Here is an 8,623-nt window from a genome sequence, read left to right as displayed (position 1 = left end):
TGTGTCTGCGTGTGTGTTTCTGTGTGTCTGTGTGTCTGTGTGTGTGTCTGTGTGTGTCTGTGTGTGTGTGTAGGTGTGTGTGTATCTGTGTGTCTCTGTGTGTATCTGTGTGTGTGTTTCTGTGTCTGTGTGTGTCTGTGTGTAGGTGTGTGTGTGTCTCTGTGTGTGTCTCTGTGTGTGTCTGTGTGTGTGTGTCTGTGTGTGTATGTGTGTGTGTCTCTGTGTCTGTATGTGTGTGTCTCTGTGTGTAGGTGTGTGTGTCTGTGTCTCTGTGTGTGTGTCGGGCGTGGTGCTGGCCACCCACCCCCTCGTGTACCGTTCCGGCCTTCATAGGTGCTCGCTAACAGCACTTGCCCCTACAGTCTGTTAAGGCTATATGGGGGATCTTTGTCTGTGTGTAGGTGTGTGTGTGTAGGTGTGTGTGTGTCTCTGTGTGTGTCTGTGTGTGTGTTTCTGTGTCTCTGTGTGTGTTTCTGTGTGTCTCTGTATGTGTCTGTGTGTCTGTATATATGTGTCTGTGTGTGTCTGTGTGTGTGTGTCACTGTGTGTGTGTGTGGGGAGCGGTAGTGTAGCGGTTAGCGCTACGCTGCGCTATGAACCTGGTGACCCGGGTTCGATTCCCGATCACGGCCAACACCACCGGTGACGATTCTCTGAACCGGTCATGGGCCTCCCTTAGGTCGACTCAGCCTCAAATGAGTACCTGGTGCGGTGTGTGTAGTAAACATCGTTAGCACTGGGGAGACAAAGGCGGCCGGGCGTGTTGCTGGCCACCCACCCCCTCGTGTGCCACAGTTCCGGTCTTCATAGGTGCTGCTCGCTAACAGCACTTGCCCCTACAGTCTGTTACAGGCTACACGGGGGATCTTTGTCTGTGTTGTCATTCACACTCCGCGCGGCGTTTCCGCGCCGTCACGTGACCGGCGCGCGCGTGCGTCACGCCGCTGGGTGACGTCAGCGGCACGCGATGTTCCCAGCGAGCGAGGTGGGAGGGGTGGTGAGGGAGGGGTGACGTCACAGACCATGTAAGGTGGTCTCGTCAGTAAACAGGGATCACGTGATCACATGTCAATAACAACACACGCACTGCGTGAGGCCATACAGAAGGGTAGGTGTGGACAATAAGGCGACGTTTAGGACAATGAACCTTCATACAAGGGCGCTCTCTCACAGCCCTCTCACTCGCCCACTCACTCACATACCTACTCACCTACTCACTCACCCACTCACCCATCCACTCACTCACCCATCCACTCACTCACCCGCTCACTCACTAACCCACTCACTCACACACCCACTCACTCACAAACTCAATCAATCACTCACCCACCCACTCGCTTACTCACCCACCCACTCACCCACCCACTCACTCACTCGCTCACCCACTCGCTTACTCACCCACCCACTCACCCACCCACTCACTCACTCGCTCACCCACTCGCTCACTCACTCACCCACTCACCCACTCACTCACCCACTCACTCACCCACTCACCCGCTCACTCACTCACACACCCACTCACCCACTCTCTCAGTCACTCACCCGCTCACTCACAAACTCACTCAATCATTCACTCACTCACCCACTCACTCGCACACTCGCTCACCCACTCACTCACTCGCTCACTCACTCGCTCACCCACTCGCTCACTCACTCACCCACTCACTCACCCACTCACCCACTCACTCACCCGCTCACTCACTCACTCACCCGCTCACTCACTCACTCACCCGCTCACTCACCCACTCACCCGCTCACTCACTCACACACTCACTCACTCACCCACTCACTCACTCACCCACTCACTCACTCGCTCACTCACCCAGTCGCTCACTCACTCACCCACTCGCTCACTCACTCACCCACTTGCTCACTCACTCACCCGCTCACTCACCCACTCACTCACTCACCCGCTCACTCACTCCCTCACCCGCTCACTCACCAACTCGCTCACTCACCCACCCACTCACTCACCCGCTCACTCACTCACCCACTCGCTCACTCACCCACCCACCCACTCACCCACCCACTCACTCACCCGCTCACTCACTCACCCACTCGCTCACTCACCCACCCACCCACTCACCCACACACTCACTCACCCGCTCACCCACTCACCCACTCAGTCACCCGCTCACTCACTCCCTCACCCACTCACTCACCCACCCGCTCACCCACTCACTCACCCACCCGCTCACTCACCAACTCTCTCACTCACTCACCCACCCACTCACCCACTCCCTCACCCGCCCACTCACCCACTCACAAATACAACAACATGCTGATACTTGTCAAAGAGGACGCGGTCCCAGTCCAAAGCGATACTTCTTCAAACAAAATACCACGTCGACTACACACACACACTTACTCACTCACCCACCCACCCACTCACCCACCCACTCACTCACCCGCTCACTCACTCACCCACTCACTCACCCGCTCACTCACCCACTCGCTCACTCACTCTCTCACCCACCCGCTCACTCACCAACTCTCTCACTCACCCACTCACCCACCCACCCACTCACCCACTCATTCACTCACTCACCCACCCGCTCACTCACTCACTCGCACACTCCCTCACCCACTCACTCACCCACTCGCTCACTCACCCACCCACTCACCCACCCACCCACTCACTCACCCGCTCACTCACTCACCCACTCAGTCACCCGCTCACTCACTCCCTCACCCGCTCACTCACTCACCCACTCACTCACCCACTCGCTCACTCACCCACCCACTCACTCACCCGCTCACTCACTCACCCACTCAGTCACCCGCTCACTCACTCCCTCACCCGCTCACTCACTCACCCACTCACTCACCCGCTCACTCACTCCCTCACCCACTCACTCACTCGCTCACTCACCCACCCGCTCACTCACCAACTCTCTCACTCACTCACCCACTCACTCACCCACCCACTGACCCACTCACTCACCCACCCACTCACTCCCTCACCCGCCCACTCACCCACTCACAAATACAACAACATGCTGATACTTGTCAAAGAGGACGCGGTCCCAGTCCAAAGCGATACTTCTTCAAACAAAATACCACGTCGACTACGCACACACACACTTACTCACCCACCCACCCACTCACCCATCCACTCACCCACCCACTCACTCACCCACTCACTCACTCGCACACTCCCTCACCCACTCACTCACCCACTCGCTCACTCACCCACCCACTCACCCACCCACTCACTCACCCGCTCACTCACTCACCCACTCACTCACCCGCTCACTCACCCACTCGCTCACTCACTCTCTCACCCACCCGCTCACTCACCAACTCTCTCACTCACCCACTCACCCACCCACCCACTCACCCACCCACTCACTCACTCACCCACTCACCCACCCGCTCACTCACTCACTCGCACACTCCCTCACCCACTCACTCACCCACTCGCTCACTCACCCACCCACTCACCCACCCACTGACCCACTCACTCACCCACCCACTCACTCCCTCACCCGCCCACTCACCCACTCACAAATACAACAATATGCTGTTACTTGTCAAAGAGGACGCGGTCCCAGTCCAAAGCGATACTTCTTCAAACAAAGTACCGCGTCGACTACGCACACACACACGCGCACCTGATATCCCCCGTGGAGCATCTAAACATTTCTTACGCAGTCTTATTCATGGAGCGGATTATTAACTTTGCTTTTTGTGTCCTGGTCACAAAGGCAAAGTTTGTGGGGATTAACAGCCAACTTTGCGTACTTTTGAGGCATGAGCAATCGGAAAGTAACACTTGCTACCCGGGGAGAAAATTTGTTTTTAAGTTACACGTCGCAATGAAGATCGCGCGTTGACGATTTTTAAGGGGTGTGCCGTGTGGCTGTCTGCGGGATCCTCTATGGGGATCTCGATGTGTCCTCTGTGGGTCCCTACGGGAACTTAAATAGCGCAGGGTGACCCATGGCATCGCTGTTGAACGCCCCATCGGGATTCGAGATCAGGTGCAATGAACGGCCCGGCAATGGGCCGCTTGGCACGCCACTCAAAGCGTGGTTTTGCGTGCGCCAGCTATAGCTGTAGTCACTCCAGGAATGTCCTTAACGCTCGTGACCTCGTTCCACGTCGACCATCCCCACACCCACCCACCCCCTCGTTAATATTCATGAGCGGGTGACGTCACTCCAAACGGACCCCCCCCCCAACACCCCTCATTAATATTCATGAGCGGGTGACGTCACTCCAAATGGACCCCCCCACACACACACCCCTCATTAATATTCATGATCGGGTGACGTCACTCTTAAATGGACACCGCCCCCCCGCCACCCCCTCATTAATATTCATGAGCGGGGTGACGTCACTCCAAATGGACACCCCACCCCTCATTAATAATCATGAGCAAGTGACGTCACTCCACGTCGACCACCCCCAACACCCCTCATTAATATTCATGAGCGGGTGATGTCACTCCAAATGGACACCCCCCCCATACACACACCCCTCATTAATATTCATGATCGGGTGACGTCACTCCAAATGGACACCGCCCCCCCCCCAACACCCCTCATTAATATTCATGAGCGGGTGACGTCCTCCAAATGGACACCGCCCCCCCCCAACACCCCTCATTAATATTCATGAGCGGGTGACGTCCTCTAAATTGACACCGCCCCCACCCCTCATTCATATTCATGAGCGGGTGACGTCACTCCACATGGGGGGGGGGGAGGCGCCTCCCCCTCCCCCCTCCTCAGCGTCAACTCACAACCCTTCACTACGAAGGCTGAACCCTCATCACGTCACGTGACGCGCTGTCCGTGACGCTGCTGCTGTTGAGACATCGGAGTAAAAAGGACGTCACGATGAACGAGGGATTAGAACCTTCAAATGAAATCGGTCTGCATCACCGCGCCCTTACAAACGTCACGCGCTCTCCGTGACGCCGTTGAGACATCGGAGTAAAAAGGACGTCACGATGAACAAGGGATTAGAACCTTGACATGAAATCGGTCTGCCGCACCGCGCCCTCCCAAACGTCACGTGCTCTACGTCACGCCGTTGAGACATCAAAGTAAAAAGAACGTCACGATGAACGAGGGATTAGAACCTTGACATGAAATCGGTCTGCATCACCGCGCCCTCACAAACGTCACGTGCTCTACGTCACGCCGTTGAGACATCAAAGTAAAAAGGACGTCACGATGAACGAGGGATTAGAACCTTCAAATGAAATCGGTCTGCGTCACCGCGCCCTTACGAACGTCACGCGCTCTCCGTGACGACGTTGTTTAGACATCGAAGTGAAAAGGACGTCACGATGAACGAGGGAATAGAACCTTGACATGAAATCGGTCTGCGTCACCGCTCCCTCACAAACGTCACGTGCTCTCCGTGACGCCGTTGAGACATCGAAGTAAAAAGGACGTCACAATGAACGAGGGATTATAACCTTCAAATGAAATCGGTCTGCCGACACCCAGCGCCCTTACAAATCGCGCACGAATGTTCGCAATGGATGTATCACGTCGCACTCTGCTTTTCGCTTGCAAGTTTCAGATTTACTGCAATACACCCGTCCTAGGAACGGCAAGAGGCTGGTTACTTAAACGTACGATTCCAGGTTGCGCTGAGCCTGCAGCTATCACAGCGGTTGGAATCATTAGAATTCTTCTCAATTACAATTGATTCTCTGACTAATCTCGGCCAGTGATAACTAGTTCCGCGTAACTTCTTCAACGTCATCAAAATCAATTGAATGTCCTTGTTGGCAAGCGAGCTCTTGCCACTTTCCGACAGCTGTGTTTGGGGGAACTTAATGTTCCTTTGGTGTTCTGTTAGTCTTACGCTGATGTTACGTTACGTCTGTCCAATATAACACTCACCGCAGAAGCAATTGATCCGATATGCACCTTCTGGGAATAACTTCGGTAATTCGTGTTTAGTACAAGACGATAGTTTTTGAATTTTGTGCACCATCATGTTGGGTCTATGGGTAGCAGTGTTCAAGTCTATGGGCAGTGTTGGGTCTATAGGTAGCAGTGTTAAGTCTATGGGTAGTGTAGAGTCTATGGGTAACAGTGTTAAGTCTATGGGTTGTGTTGAGTCTATGTGTAACAGTGTTAAGTGTATGGGTAGTGTTGAGTCTATGGGTGACAGTGTTGAAGTCTATGGGCAGTGTTGGGTCTATGGGTAACAGTGTTAAGTCTATGGGTAGTTTTGATTTAAAGCTTTCGTGACTGCAGCAATTCATATTCTTAGTTTTTTCGGTAAAGTCACGTTGAAGAGAAACAACAAAATAACAAAATATATATAAAACAATAAAAAAATTCTCACGACGTTTCGACCATAACTCAAACGGTCATCATCAGGTGTGTCGGTTTGCATAAATTTATTTTTAAAACGCACACTTATTTATTTATTTTAAAAAAACTGTTGGCGTCACGCGCAGCGATTGGCAGTTTGCCCAGGACTAGTCCATCTATTTTTTTTTTAAAGAGGAGGGGGGAGACGAAATTTTTTATAATGTATGCTGTCTGAAAGCCACTGTAAGTGTGCACAATCAATCAAGAACTGAAATGATTTATCAAATCTTTCCAATGATTGCTAAGATAGAATCCATCTTCTCGGTTGAAATTGTCTCTGTGCTTGTATATGTGGATAGCCTCATGAACGAATCTCTCATGGAAGCCAGATGGCTTACAAAGAACCTCCGTCTTGGAAAAGTCAATGGCATGTGAGCCTACTGAATTAGAACAATGATCTGCTACGGCCGAGGTGTTGGTCCTACCGTGTTTAAGGTCTGCTTTATGTTCACGAATGCGGTCCGAGACATGGCGTTTGGTTTCTCCAATGTAACTACTACCACAGAGGCAACTTAGTTTGTAGACACCAGGGTATTGTATGTCCGGAATCACATCTTTTACAGACGGAACCAGATCACGGATTTTATGTAATGTGTTGAAACGGACCTGGATCTTGTGTTTATTCAAGATTTTGGAGATTTTTTTTGTGATCCCAGCAATGTAGGGTAAAGTGATGGTTTTGAAAGGCTCCTCAAGAGGGTTCTTCTTCATGGTTTGAGTGATAGCTTTGCGGATTGTATAGTCGGAGTAACCATTAGCCCTAAGAGCTTGGTGTACGTGCTTGAGTTCACTGCTTATGTGTTCCTGGTCGGATATGCATTGGGCTCTATGATACAGAGTCTTGATGAGAGAATTCTTCTGTGATGGATGGTGGTGGGAATCCGGTTTCAGATAAGCATCCGTATGGGTAGCTTTCCTGTAGACAGAGTGGCTCATTGAACCATCAGGTCTCTTTTTAATTAGGACATTCAAAAAGGTATCTTGCCATCTATTTCGACTTCCATGGTAAATCTGATGGCTGGGTGTATGGAATTGATGTGGTCGAAGAATTGGTCTAGAGCAGGCCGGCCATGTGGCCAGATGACAAAAGTGTCATCCACGTACCTCTTCCATAAGGTTGGGCGCAGAGTGGCAGTCTGGATGGCGTCAGTCTCAAATTTCTCCATGAAAATGTTAGCTATAACTGGAGAAAGGGGGGAGCCCATTGGGGTGCCTTCAGTTTGTTTGTAGAAAGTTCCATTCCAAGTGAAGTATGTATTGGTTAAACAGTGTCTCACCAGGGGGGGTACCTCAGTGTTTAGTCCTTGATGAACCAAGTCTTCAATGATTGCAATGGTGTCAGGTACAGGAACCTTGGTGAATAAGGAAACTACATCAAAACTGACAAGCAGGTCGTCTGGGGACAGGGAAATACCCTTGATTGTTGATACCAGGTGAGTAGAATTTTGTACCGCAGAGGTGGTCTTTCCAGTGAAAGGACGCAGGATTTCAGACAAAAAACGAGCTAGTTTGTAGGTGGGGGAGCTGATAGTAGAGACTATGGGACGAAGAGGTGTATCAACTTTATGTATTTTTGGTAAGCCGTATAATCTTGGTGGCCTGGCAGCAGAAGGTTTCAACGAAAACTGTTTAGATTGATCAATTAATGCGGTTGAATCAGAAATTATTTTGTTGGTTTGTGTGACGAGGCTGTTGGTGGGATCTCTTTTTATTTTTGTATAACTACCATCGTCGAGTAATTCTTTAATTTTGTTGTTGTATTCTATTTTATCCATGAAATAGATGGCAAGATACCTTTTTGAATGTCCTAATTAAAAAGAGACCTGATGGTTCAATGAGCCACTCTGTCTACAGGAAAGCTACCCATACGGATGCTTATCTGAAACCGGATTCCCACCACCATCCATCACAGAAGAATTCTCTCATCAAGACTCTGTATCATAGAGCCCAATGCATATCCGACCAGGAACACATAAGCAGTGAACTCAAGCACGTACACCAAGCTCTTAGGGCTAATGGTTACTCCGACTATACAATCCGCAAAGCTATCACTCAAACCATGAAGAAGAACCCTCTTGAGGAGCCTTTCAAAACCATCACTTTACCCTACATTGCTGGGATCACAAAAAAAATCTCCAAAATCTTGAATAAACACAAGATCCAGGTCCGTTTCAACACATTACATAAAATCCGTGATCTGGTTCCGTCTGTAAAAGATGTGATTCCGGACATACAATACCCTGGTGTCTACAAACTAAGTTGCCTCTGTGGTAGTAGTT

Source organism: Petromyzon marinus (assembly GCF_048934315.1).
Source record: "Petromyzon marinus isolate PM22_M1 ecotype Great Lakes invasive population chromosome 78 unlocalized genomic scaffold, UKy_Petmar_22M1.pri1.0 chr78_unloc.3, whole genome shotgun sequence".
NCBI lineage: Eukaryota > Metazoa > Chordata > Hyperoartia > Petromyzontiformes > Petromyzontidae > Petromyzon > Petromyzon marinus.
Note: the sequence above shows the minus strand (reverse complement) of the source record.